We start from the raw sequence: 14147 nt of genomic DNA, 5'->3' as shown, positions 1-14147 counted from the left end.
TGCAATAATATTTGAGCGCCGCTCATTTGTAAGAATGTCCTACATATTTTCGCCTACGCTTACATTTATGAATTACATACATTGATATTTCTGCTGTGTTCATGCCCTCTAGTATTTTAAGCATGTAGAGTAAAGATAAAAATTATTATCGGGAGCGCTCGCACCCACCAAGGTTACACTCACAGACCAGAAGAAGGAAAGAAAAACAATTCATTCATAAAATACCAGAGCGTTAAAGGTGATTTTACACAAGATTGTCTTAAACGTGCAATCCTATGAATACTCATTTCACAATAATTTGGCAGTCTAAAACAGCCGGTCGATAACTACGAGCAGAAGCAAAATACTTGTTCGTCAGGTGAAATAACCTTTTATGCTACACAAACGATCATTATTCTCGGCAGCACATCATCCTTTGTAAGCAAGACTCGTGCTGCTGAGAACAATGTAAGTCTACTGAAGAATGTATTACAAATTGTTCATTGCATCAAACGTGGTCTTCTACTATGAAAAACTATTAAACAACCGCCGGTCGATAAATATTTACTGATTAGCAGTCAATTATACTGCATGTTGGGTAGGGTAGACCCATCTTTACCCTTTCTGAAAGGCAGATTTCCACCACTCACAAATATCACAAGGTGCCTATTTACCGATCTTAAGTATCCACACCGGGCCCTCCTCAATTAACAAGGTTGTCCACTACTCAGACAACCCATTCTCAATCACTATGTTCCCAAATTATAAAATAATAACTGCTATAGTCACTTCCCCATTTCAGCGATTTTGGCACTAGCTCTCTCAGGACTCGAGTGACATTGTTGTGTCACATGAGTCCTGTGGCCAATCAGCGGCTGCTTCACTATCCTCTATATCGGACAAATCAGACATGTGGAGGAAGTGAGAGAGCAGCCACCGATCTGACTTTCTCCAGATGTCTGGTTTATCTGAAGGAAGTGAGAGTGAAGCAGACGCTGACTAGTTGCAGGGCTCATGTGACACAACAATGTCACTCGAGTCCTGAGAGAGCCAGTGGCGAAACCGCTGGAACGGTGAAGGTGAGTATAGCTGTTATTATTTTATAATGGGGGAACGAAGTGATTGAGAATGGGTTGTCTGAATAGTCGGCAAGTACTCCAAGCTCCAGTTTATGATTTCACAAGTAGGTGATTAATGCCTTTGTATACGACCAACACTGCATAATGTCACATAAGCTTGAATGACAATTGTTCTTTAGATGAAGATTTTTAAAAAATTGCTATATTTAGTATTGCTCAAATTCCAGTAGATGATCCAGAGTTGCGATATTTGTATAAAATGTTGTCACCAGTTAACCCCCCCCCCAAATAATAACCCTTCATCTCTTGAACTTTATCCATAACCATTACTATCCAAGAGTAACAGCTTTGTCCCATGCTTCGTATTATGCTTGCAATATCAGATTGATCCTCAAGAAGCTTCGTTACGTTCCACAGAAGAGTCAAGACAATATTCAATGTGTGGTGCCATGCAAACATAATTTTACTAAAAGAACGCTGACAGTGACACGGGGTGGTGATAATATAATAATCTTTTCCTGTGAAAGCCTGAACAATTGTTCATTACTTGAGAAGTCTTGAATTCTGCACTATAAAAAAAACAAAGTATAACAATTTTAGAAAAGAAAAAAATAAAATAATAGTAAAATTATATTGTGTGAGGACATGTGGATTGCAATTTCAGAAAAATTCTGGAGTGTGTGATTTCCCCAACTGTTTGGGAGCGGTGGATGGAAAGCACATCCGCATTATCAAATCCGCCAGAACTGGATCAGAGTACTTCAACTACAAAAAATATTTTTCTGTTGTGCTCATGGCAATAGCAGATGCGGACTGTCGCTTCCTCGCCGAGGACATTGGAGCTTTTGGCCGTGGCAATGACTCACAGACTTTCAAGAATTCGGATATGGGCCGACGTGTGTATGGCAAAAATTTAAATTTTCCACTGCCACAACCTCTCCCCAACACTCAAGGCCCACCAATGCCATTTGTTATGGTTGGGGATGAGGCCTTTCAGATGTGTGAAAACCTACTGAAGCCATATTCCAGTCGGGACTTGAATCACACTAAAAGGATTTTTAACTAAAGACTGACCAGGGCACGAAGAACAGTAGAGTGTACCTTTGAGATTCTAGTCTCAAAATGGCGCATTCTTGCGACAGCTATTAATATAAAAATGGAGACAGTCGATGAGGTGGTCAAAGCCTGTGTGGTTCTCCACAATTACATAATGGCTAAGGAGCGACCCAACATTGAACTGGATGAACCAGTTGCAAACCCATTGCCAGATTACCAGCATCACCCGCTGCGGTCAACTGTTGAATTTGGCAACATGCGTGTCAGGACTCTGAACATTTTTTTACCTTTTGTGCATTACTGCCCCTTTCCAAGATGGCGTCTTTGGTCTCATGTGCACTATGTCTTCCTGCTATAAAACTCCACCCCAGCCTTCAGTCTGTGCTAGAGTATTCTGCCTTGCTTCCAGCTCCTGACTCTGATTACTCCCTGGCTGTATACCTGCTCCTGTGAACCTGTGAGCTGTGTGAAGTTGGCACCCCATGCTCTCAAAAGATGAATAAAAATACACCATTCGTTTGTGCTGCGTTTGTGCTGGTTTGTGCTGCAAAAATGAACGTTTGCGCCGCTTTGGTTCCCGAGATTTTACAAAAAGCCTGGAGTAATTATGCACCCAGAAACATAATTCACTAAAACTCAAATTTTATTATAAATATAACATACACGGAAACAAAGTACATAAACAAGGTGCTCATAGCATACACGTACAAAGGACAAAGACTACTGCAGGTAACACCATATGGACACTAACAGGCAACGCACCGGTCAGTATCAAACTGAGTCCGGTTCAAATGGTCACATCTAACGGTATGTACATCTCCCATATAAATTCTTATGCCTACATAGGCCAAATTAAAGGACCGATAAAGCCATGTTAGTCTTACCCATTTAGGTTGGTGCCAGTGTCAGTCCCGCTGCCCCGACGCGCGTTTCGCGTTGGGCTTCCTCGGGGGGCGTGGTTAAATGTGTGTGCCGGGCATTATTTAAAGGACATAAGCAGCTGGAGTCAATAGGCGGCGTAATAATTGGCGCATGCGCGCTGCTGTACTGGGGGTGCTAAGGCCCATACCGCCCGGCCGTCCTAGTGACCACAACAGGAGGGGATAAAATCCACCAGACGTCATATCCTGTTAGGTCACTTCCGGATACCGGGAAGAATGGTACCGCACAAATCACCAGCGCAGTGCGCATGCGCACGTGCCGTAATCGCCATTTTGAAAGAGGGACCAAGTGAGGGCAGTAAGTATGTGAGAAAAACAGCGGAATACTGTGCTAACTATTGCGTGTACATAGTATCGCGCTATGTAAACTAGTGACTATCGTAAACATAAGAGAGACATTAATTAAAGTGACAGAGTGCATATGAACCGCGGGTGTGCAGACATAAAGTGCATCTAGTAATCTAAAATGTGAGGATGCACAAGACAGTGCAACCACAGGATACTCTTACTGGATAAAATAAAAATCAGATTTCAAATACAAAAAAGACACTAATAAGGAAGGGAGTACATTTTAAAATATTATTTGGTCCCATATAGCAATCCGGACAAACGGCATCTGATGTTGTATAGACATGTCCTTCTTTCTTATTACTTATTTTCTTGATTCACTATAAGGTTCATAAATGTCACTAGGAGAAAACCAACTGATGTTCCATTTCGGGTAATTCCACCATTTCGACTATCACCAGCCAGATGTTCCAAATGTCCCTCATATGCCCGAAGAACAGATGATAATGGACATAAATACATACGAGATACATTCTAAAATAATAAAAATAAAACACACAAGTTAAAATCCGGATACAAGAAAATGCACAGATAAGACACAATTGATTCTATAAGAAAGACGCAAAGCTCAGTTGCTCATTGAGGCCATGAGGTGACATCGTTCCTAATACCGTTATCCAACGGCATTCTACTTGTGCAAGCTTTTTCTTGATGTCCCCACCTCTTATACCACTCCTAACATGATCGATGCCACACACCTTCAACTCTTTGGGGTTACATCCATGGTGCCGCCTGAAGTGTCGAGGTAATGTCTTAAGGGATGCAATGTCCTCCACCTCTTTAGCCGCCATGATGTCCCTGATATGTTCACGGGTTCTGACCCTCAATTCCCTTGAGGTCAGACCCACATAGGACAAACCACACGTGCAGCTAGCCATGTAGATTACACATGTAGTACTGCACGATATATAATCAGTGATTTTAAATTCTTTTGAACCATCGGCAGAGGTGAAGGACAGTGCCCTCACATGATTACGGCAGGCCAAACACTCGCCACATGGATAGAAACCCCATCTCCTCTTCCCAGCACCGAACAGGGTTGGAGTCTTGGTTACATAATGGCTCCTCACTAATATATCTCTCAGGTTTCGCGATCTCCTAGCCGTCATCCGGGGTTCATCTGAGAGATGTTGGGCTAAAATAGGGTCCGTTTTCAAAATCGACCAGTGTCTCCTCAAGATGTTCCTCATTGTACCCCACTGGTGATTAAATGTAGAGATGTACCTGATTGTATCATCCTCCTTCTTTTTAGCTTTAGGTGGTTGGGACAGGAGATCAGATCTCCTTTGTTTTTTGGCCCGAATATACCCACGCTTTATGCTTCTATTACTATAGCCCCGTAACCGAAATCTCTCCCCAAGGTCCACAGACTGCCTTTCAAACGCCTCCTCAGTAGAGCAAATTCTCCTCATCCTTAAGAACTGCCCTATAGGTATAGCTCCAATAGTATTGCTATTGTGGGCTGAGGAGGCGTGAAGAAGGGCATTCACTGAAGTCTCTTTCCTAAATACATCAGTGTTAATGGATCCATCCTCCTGGGTCTGAAGCCTGATATCAAGAAAATCGATACTGTCACGGCTATACTTATATGTGAGCCTGATGTTGAGGCTGTTACGGTTCAATTCCTGCATAAACAGATGAAGCTGTTCAATAGGTCCTTGCCAAATAAATAAAATATCATCTATATACCGATACCACCCCAGAACTTGGGGGGCGGATTGTGCGCCCTCCTGGAAGAGAGTCCTCTCCCAGTATCCCAAAAACAGATTAGCATATGAAGGCGCACAAGCCGCCCCCATCGCAGTCCCGCAACACTGGAGGTAGTATCGGTCCCTAAACGTAAAGCAATTATGTGTCAGGATGAACCGCAAGAGCCTCAACACCAGGCCCACAATATCAGAATCAACACTACTTGACCCCAAAAAGAATGATGCTGCCTCCATCCCATCATCATGATTGATGGAGGTATAAAGTGTTTCAACGTCTGCCGTGACTAGTACCATATCAGGCTCCAGATTCAGGCCATCAAGTCTCCTCAGGACGTCCGTGGTGTCCCTGACATAGGAGGGCAAGGTCTCTACCTGTGATCTCAAGTAATAATCAATATATTTACACACAGGGTCACAGAGCCCCCCTATGCCAGAGACAATCGGACGCCCTGGGGGATTCCTAGAGTCTTTGTGGACCTTGGGGAGAAGATAAAACGTGGGGACAACTGGAAATTCTACAATGAGGCCATCAAAAATTTTTTTACTTATAATGCCCTGATATAAGGACTCCTCCAAGATCTCCATTAGTTCAACCATAAATTTTGGTATAGGGTTGTTAGGAAGAAGAGTATAAGTTTCTCTGTTGCGCAATTGTTTAAAGGCCTCCTTCTCGTATTTCTCCGTGGGCCAAACAACCACGTTCCCCCCCTTATCTGATGGTTTAATAACCACATCTTGCAATGCAAGAATTTCCCTCAGTGCTTTCCTTTGACACCATGTAAGGTTGTCCTGCTTTTTTCTATTGCTGATAGATTTTAAATCAGCAGCCACTAAGTTGGTAAAAATTTCTACCTGAGGGCATAGTGACAGAGGGGGGAACGTGGTTGATCTGGCACATATAGACGGAGGAGGCATACCTGTAGGAGGATTAGAGGACTCATTTTCCAATTCTTCCAGGATGGAAAGAACTTCCTGTTCAGTCATAGTTGCTTCTTCCAATGGGGATCGTGAGTGGAGTTTTTTCAAAATAAGTTTTCGTGAGAATAGGTTCAAGTCTTTTAGTGCTGTAAAGTAATCAAAGTTATTGCAAGGGGAGAAGGAAAGACCAAGACCAAGGACCTCACGCTGGGTTTCCGTTAAGGTATGTTGTGATAAATTAATTACCTCAAGCGTGGCGTTCTTAGGTCTTTTGTCTTTCTGAGGTGATAGGGGAGTTTTTCTCTTATTCCCAGATCTCGTTATCTTATGCCACCGATCTCTCTGTACATCAGTTCTGTCCAATCCCACACTTCCCTTTTCAGTTGTACTTGTTTTCTCATCAGCCGATGACATTGATGAGACTGATATAGATCTCCCCCTCATCGCAAATTTCCTGTTCATCTGATTATTCCTCCACCTATATACTCTATTATTTTGAGTGTCTGTAACGTCACGTTGGTATTTCTTTGTTTTCTGGACTACAATTTCTTTCTCCCATTTCTGGATGTCTAAGTCCAGATTATTTTGGAAAGAAGTTTTTGTTTCGGGAGTAAGGATTTTATTAATTTCCTCCTGGATGTTTTCTAGATCTTTATCTAGCTCGCTGATGGTCGTCTCATTGTTCTTAATCAAAAGAGTCATAAATCCCTTTGAGCACGTTGCTGCGACCTCCTCCCACTCATTTCTAAATACGTCATCATCAATATTAAACGATGGGAACACTTGGATGCGTAATCCCCTAGGGATCAATCCGCAAGAAATATATCGTTCCAAAAAGGATTTATTCCACCAAAGGCGGGTTTTTCTATGTAACAAATCCTTGAATCTACTTGTCAGGTCTGCCAAATCCTTAGATCCGGAATTTAAAACCGTACATGTACTGCTACTGAACACCTTGTCAAGTTGTAAGAGCCACGTCTTTTCACGTGCCTTAAAGTCCATTTCACCAGTGGAAACAGCTGTGAAAACACAGAAAAATCCTAAATACATATACCACTGATACATATCAAAGAACTCTTATCACAGGGAAACACCCTTTAACTGGACATAAATCACAGGGTATCACTCCATCTGAATATTGATCCTACAAAAAGCCTGGAGTAATTATGCACCCAGAAACATAATTCACTAAAACTCAAATTTTATTATAAATATAACATACACGGAAACAAAGTACATAAACAAGGTGCTCATAGCATACACGTACAAAGGACAAAGACTACTGCAGGTAACACCATATGGACACTAACAGGCAACGCACCGGTCAGTATCAAACTGAGTCCGGTTCAAATGGTCACATCTAACGGTATGTACATCTCCCATATAAATTCTTATGCCTACATAGGCCAAATTAAAGGACCGATAAAGTAAATTATTACGCCGCCTATTGACTCCAGCTGCTTATGTCCTTTAAATAATGCCCGGCACACACATTTAACCACGCCCCCCGAGGAAGCCCAACGCGAAACGCGCGTCGGGGCAGCGGGACTGACACTGCACCAACCTAAATGGGTAAGACTAACATGGCTTTATCGGTCCTTTAATTTGGCCTATGTAGGCATAAGAATTTATATGGGAGATGTACATACCGTTAGATGTGACCATTTGAACCGGACTCAGTTTGATACTGACCGGTGCGTTGCCTGTTAGTGTCCATATGGTGTTACCTGCAGTAGTCTTTGTCCTTTGTACGTGTATGCTATGAGCACCTTGTTTATGTACTTTGTTTCCGTGTATGTTATATTTATAATAAAATTTGAGTTTTAGTGAATTATGTTTCTGGGTGCATAATTACTCCAGGCTTTTTGTAGGATCAATATTCAGATGGAGTGATACCCTGTGATTTATGTCCAGTTAAAGGGTGTTTCCCTGTGATAAGAGTTCTTTGATATGTATCAGTGGTATATGTATTTTGGTTGATATTGCACGTTATATTTTTATGAAGCTCCGCCCACTTTCCACCCCATGTTCTTAAATTTTAAAAATGAATACACCATTCGTTTGTGCTGCGTTTGTGCTGGTTTGTGCTGCAAAAATAAACGTTTGCACCGCTTTGGTTTCCGAGATATTGCGCGCTCAATTTGCTGAAACTCCACCCACTTTCCACCCCATGTTCTTATATTTTAAAAATGAATACACCATTCGTTTGTGCTGCGTTTGTGCTGGTTTGTGCTGCTTTGGTTTTTGAAATCTCGCACTGAGTTTGTGCCTCAAATCACTGTAACTGATATATGGATAAAGGGAGATAAAAAGAAATGAAAAACACCGGCTAGCCATAGCAATTTTATAATAAAAAAAAATGTATAAATTGTTCCTTACTAGACCCCATACTTCATTTCGATTTCCTGCTTGTGATGCCCCTCCCCCACACACTGTAACTTGGTGAAAGGCCTAAGCAAATGTATGTATGCCTAACAATCTGACTACTAGCTGAGAGACTCCCAGGGTAAATCAAGTGTACTTACTTATTTGAACTGAAAATGTGCTAAACTGTCTTGGTAGATTTCTGCAAAGCTATTACCTGAGCAAAGAAACTTTAGTTCAATCATGGAGTTGTACTTTTATCTATCTACAACAGTGTTTCCCAAGCAGGGTGCCTGCAGGTGTTGCAAAACTACAACTCCCAGCATGACCGGACAGTCAAAGGCTGTCCGGGTATGCTGGGGGTTGTAGTTCTCCAACACATCAAGTTGTTTGTAATTACAGTAATGCTTTAACCCATTAAAAGAGTACTCTGCTGCAAAACTTATCCCCTATCCCACCCCCCGGGGGGGGGGGGGGGGTTTGGTACTGACCACTGGGACCCCCTGCAATCTCCTGCAGTGGCCCTCAGTGCTCCCCTGCATGGAGCAATCACCGCCCTGTGCAGAGTGACTGCCAACCACAGGGCTTTGCTGTGGCAGGCACGCCCCCACCATTTATTACTATAGGAGAGGCAGAGATACACAATACACTTTTCATCTGTAAAAGTAGAGAGAAGTGAGCGTGCTAAGAATAGGATTATTTAATCTCAGTACAGTGATCCCTCAACACATACAATGGCCCCAACATACGATCATTTCAACATATGAAGGACTCTGTTGAATGCAGCATCACCTGCTGCTCCAGTATGGTTTTAACATACGATGATTCACCTGGAACTAATTACCATTGTATGTTGAGGGACCACTGTATCTTAACTATTAAAAATTATGTAATCAATTATTTTCCATATAATACACTGCATGTAAAACTAAAAAAAACATTTTTTGTTTTGATCAGATGCCCAGGAAGCCAGCCTGTGACTATGATGACATTATAAATGTCATCTGTTCTTCACATGAAAAAATTATTACAGGACAGGCAATAGCATTCCCCTCAGAAAAAGTATGGGTAGACTTGTGTCAAAAATTAAATAACAAAATTTCACCAAAAAACCTTTACACGTTTGTAAAGACAAATCGGCACAATGTATGGGAAGCCCTTGGTCTGTACAAAGATGTTACAAATATCCCAAAACAACCTTCCAACAGTGAGAGCTCAGAAGGAACAGAGAGTCATTCATCAGTTCAGTGCTATGACATTCAGTTTGAGTTCAGTCTTTCTTTTCAGAGCTGGATCAAAATTTGGCCTGAAAAAGTAATTTACAATGACAAATCTATGTATGCTGATAAAAGAGAATACACAATCTTAAAACCTGGTACATGGACTCACATATTGAATGAGGAGATCTGGAAAAATATCAAGTCATCGTGCACACTTAAATTCAGGAGGGCAAAGGTTTATCCAAATGTTGTATCTAACTACATAGATATAACAGGGTGCTGCACAGAGTGTGATGCACAACTATCCATAAAAGTTGAAGAAATACCAGAGATTGCTAAGCCAGTAGTGCTTAAGTGTATGATCTGCAATATTGATGACAGTCTCCACACAGGAAAATCAAAACGTAAATTATCAGGAGATTTAAGAAAAAGGTTGTCAAAAGAACTCTGGGAAGGACGAAAACAAGCACATGTATGGCGAGCAGCTGAGGCTTATAAAGTTATGGATGTTGGTGTACCTGAGCCTAGCCATCTATCAAATCTAGCAACGTTAAGAAAAGCCAAGCAAGAGATTGGCGAAAGAGAGTTAATGCACAAGGACCCAATTCTTTCATTACATCTCCTGAAATACAGTGTTCCTCAGACTGGAAGCATACACAACATTGGTCTAGATAAATTTTTTTGCCATTACTGGACCCCGTCTCAGATGCAAGTGTACCAAATAAAGTCAAAGAACTTGGGTTCCTATGTAAGTTTTGATGCAACAGGTTCAGTAGTGAGAAAACTAAAAAGACCTGTTGGCATTTCTGGACACATCTTTTTGTACCAAGGGGTTTTGTGTTCGAGTGGAGATCATATCCCAGTAGTGCAGATGCTTTCTGAGAGCCATACTATTAATTCTATAGCACAATGGCTGACAAAATGGAAACAAGCAGGTGCTACTGTTCCAAAGGAAGCAGTTTGTGATTTCTCCCTATCTTTGCTTGGAGCTCTAGTTAAGGCTTTCGCTCCTTACCCCGACTTGAAGACATATATAAATCAGTGTTTTGGAGTGTTGACCAGGAATGTTGCATCAAAACTACCACCATGCTTTATTAGAATTGATGTTGCGCACTGTATCAAGCTTATTAGCCGATGGGAATGTCTGAGGCAAGCTGGAAACAGAGTAAGGGAATTCTATCTCAGAGCAATGGCACAACTTCTACAGTCTACATCACTTGATGATGCGAGAGAACTCATTCATTCAATTTCAGTTGTTGCTTTTAGTGAATCAGAAGGGAATGATGACAGAGGCACACCAGTTTTATCAGAGACTAGCAAAGTTCAACTGAAGAGACGGATTGCAGAGGGACGTGTTTTACCCACTGTCACTGAAGATGACTATGGAGTAGAGATGAAAGAACAAGAGGATGAGCCAATTCAACCATGCCAAACAGACCTGAAAATATGGGCAACAGAAATTTGTGAAAGGAGTAAGATGCTTGCAGCAAATCATGGTGACCGAGACAATTTACATTTCCTTCCAGAACTTGTTCCAAATCTTTTAAGAATGGCATGTTACCTTCCACTTTGGACAGCCATAATGGTTCCACACTTTAAAAGTGTGAACATGACAGCAAGTTCTGCAAATGTTGAGGCTGAATTTAAGAACATAAAAAATGGACTCTTTAAACATGAATGTCTCCCTATTAGAACCGACCGATTTGTAATTCGTCACCTTGAATTTATGGAAGGCAAAATGAGACTTTCCTCAGTTCTCATAAAGAAAACCGAAAGCAGTGAAAATATGAGCCAAGAGAATGGGCAAAAAAACAGCAACTGTGAGGAGGATTCACAAGTTCACATAAAATTGGGTGATGAAAGTAGCTTGCAGGAGCAGCCTGTTGAAAATTGGAAAGGTCTCAGTATTCCTCCAAAAAAGAGATTGTCCTACCTAACCCCATGTTCCGAGTTGCTGCACATGGACACAAAATTTAACCGAAAAAAAAGGTGAGCATTTTGAAAAATGGTAACCATCTAGCTAAAAAACCAATACAAGTAAACAAAAAGCTTATAAGTATCATTAATACCTGTGCATTTCATTCATTTTGCCAGTGTCTTTGTTGTGCATTCTGGGACAGTGGATTATTTTGCAATTATGTCAACAAAGAGAACACCGTTGAAATTTTTGAATTGGTGCAGACAATTGTGACAAAGGGAGTTGGAAAGGAAGGAAGTTTATACAATGAGGGCTAAAATACTGTCTGGAATATTTGAATATGTTCAGCTGAAGTCAGGTGTGAGGCAGGTCAATGCTGAATGTAATGTTGCACACATAATCTCAATGACAATGAGACAGGTACCAAGTGTAATAATTAAAACACAGTGTTCTTCTGTGTACTGCAATAGAAATATAGCTAATTCAAGAGCAATCCCTCTTCTGCCAATCAATATACATATTTTAGAAACTAATGGACTTAGTAAACTTCAGCTAGCATTGGAAGATGGGCTACACCTAAATGTTTCAAAATGTCTAAAGCCATTAAAGTCACCTCAAGAGTGTCCAGATGGCTTGAAAATTCAGGATGCATCTTCATTGAAATTCCTTTGCAGTGGTTCGGTCACGCACAGCTGCACCACTGGACAAGTACTTTGTATTGAAATAAGTGCAGAAACACAGTATACACTGTCCGAAATACCTGTGAACATACATCTGGACAGTCATTCATTTGTGCTACGAGGGGTTGTTGCCTTCATTCCAGGAACTGGCAATATGTCTCTTGGTCATTATGTTGCCTATTGTAGAAGAAAATTTAATGGCTGGGATGAAATATGATGACCTGTGTGACTTTATTACAACAGCCTCTGCAAAGACCAAGATACAACCCCATGTTGTAATATTTACAAAGGAGGAGTGAATATGTGGAGAATCTGTCTCATCATGAGTCCCGTGGCATGTCACAGGCTGCAAGATTGTTGTGGAAAGTTTAAAAGTATCTTGGCACCAAACAAAGTGTTAGTAATGCTTTCCTCTAAGGTTGTTTTGGTGCTTAAAGTGTATGTTTAAAATAACCTAAAATATGCCTTACCAATATTTTTTTATTCTGTTAACATTTTGTTAATGTGGATTTCCCATTATGATTAAACCGTTTCATGGTTCTTTAAACAGTTCTGCTGTCTACAAAGTTTCATCTGTTATTGGTAATTCCATTTTTATCTGTGTTTGATTTGCAAAGATTTATTAAGCTCTGAAGGTCCTGTTTAGTTGGCCAGCTATATTAAAATAACAATACTTTTGTTTTGAGCCAGACACAAAATCATGGTCTACCACGGTTTTGAGTCCAGCAAGAAAACCGCATATGGAGCAAAAATTAGCCAACTAGAGTCACTTGCGGACCCCAGCCAGATCATAGAAATTAATGGAGCGTATGCCCAGTATGCCCAAATGTAATGTTAACCCAGCCATATTCACACTGCAATCCAAATCCATCACACACAAAGTGGTGATGTCTACGGTCATTGCATATTTATGCAAAGATTTTCATAGAAGATGACAGTCACTTTACATAAACTGGCCAACGTCAAAAGTAATCACTTTTTTTTTTTTCCCTGGAATTCTTTTTATAGTGCAACGTAATTTGGCTAAACAATGTTTGCTAGGTATAATGGGCTTCAGGGCTGGTGCAAGGGTTTTTGCCACCCTAGGTGAAAGCTAATTTTGCTGCCCCCTTGACCCCGCCCATTGGCTCCACCCATTAACACGCCCTGCCTTACTACTGGGGTGAAAATGAATGACTACAACCAATGGCACTCGTGCTTAGCTGTAGAGGTTATAAATCCAGGAGTAACCTGACCTTGTTCCTCAGTGATGGTGCAAACTCTTTACTAGTCTGCGGTTCCCTCCAGGGTGAATGGTCTGGTGTCACGAATATGGTGGAAGCCGAAACTATCCCCACTCAATAGGTGAGAGTGTCAACTAATGCTGCTCAGGCAATAACCTCGACTCTGCATAATGAAATGTAAACAGACATTAGCCCCCACAGAATGCCGACCCCTGGCTTATGACATCACTATGACATCGCTGGAGGCGGAGTTACAACTCAGGTAGCAGAGATGTACATACAGACATTACCTCCTCTGCCAGGTATAACCTCTTCCCATCACTGACCAGTCACGATGTATGAAGTATTAATCCTGTGTATGTCATAATAAACCATGTATGCTACTGTAATCCCTTAATGCTAAATTAACTTCTCTGATGACCACTATGTTTTTTGATGCAACTAAAATGGGGCATTAGCAAAGCTAGCACTCAATGTCTCGGGAACCAAAGCAACACAAACATTGATTTTTGCGGCACAAACCAGCACAAACGAATGGTGTATTCATTTTTAAAATTTGAGAACATGGGGTGGAAAGTGGGTGGAGTTACAGCAAATTGAGCGCGCAATATCTCGGAAACCAAAGCGGTGCAAACGTTTATTTTTGCAGCACAAACCAGCACAAACGCAGCACAAACGAATGGTGTATTCATTTTTAAAATTTAAGAACATG

The 14147-nt window shown here is 41.2% G+C and overlaps 1 long non-coding RNA gene across 3 annotated transcripts; it reads right to left on the bottom strand.

The window, feature by feature from the left end:
- Positions 1 to 1459: 1459 nt before the first annotated feature.
- LOC143793873 (uncharacterized) lies at positions 1460 to 13725 on the bottom strand. Of its 3 annotated transcripts, none has more exons than XR_013220310.1 (3): positions 13448 to 13725; positions 12146 to 12389; positions 1460 to 1627 (listed from the first exon to the last, which is right to left on the bottom strand). It is a non-coding gene; the product is annotated as an uncharacterized LOC143793873 (long non-coding RNA). The 3 variants fall into 3 exon arrangements; XR_013220311.1 differs by lacking the exon at positions 1460 to 1627 and adding an exon at positions 8536 to 8611; XR_013220312.1 differs by lacking the exon at positions 1460 to 1627 and adding an exon at positions 10642 to 11052.
- Between the last annotated feature and the right edge of the window lie 422 nt (positions 13726 to 14147).

This window comes from Ranitomeya variabilis, chromosome 1 (genome assembly GCF_051348905.1).
Source record: "Ranitomeya variabilis isolate aRanVar5 chromosome 1, aRanVar5.hap1, whole genome shotgun sequence".
Taxonomy (NCBI): Eukaryota; Metazoa; Chordata; class Amphibia; order Anura; family Dendrobatidae; genus Ranitomeya; species Ranitomeya variabilis.
The sequence above is the reverse complement of the archived record's forward strand: the minus strand, read 5'-3'. Positions and strand labels throughout refer to the sequence as shown.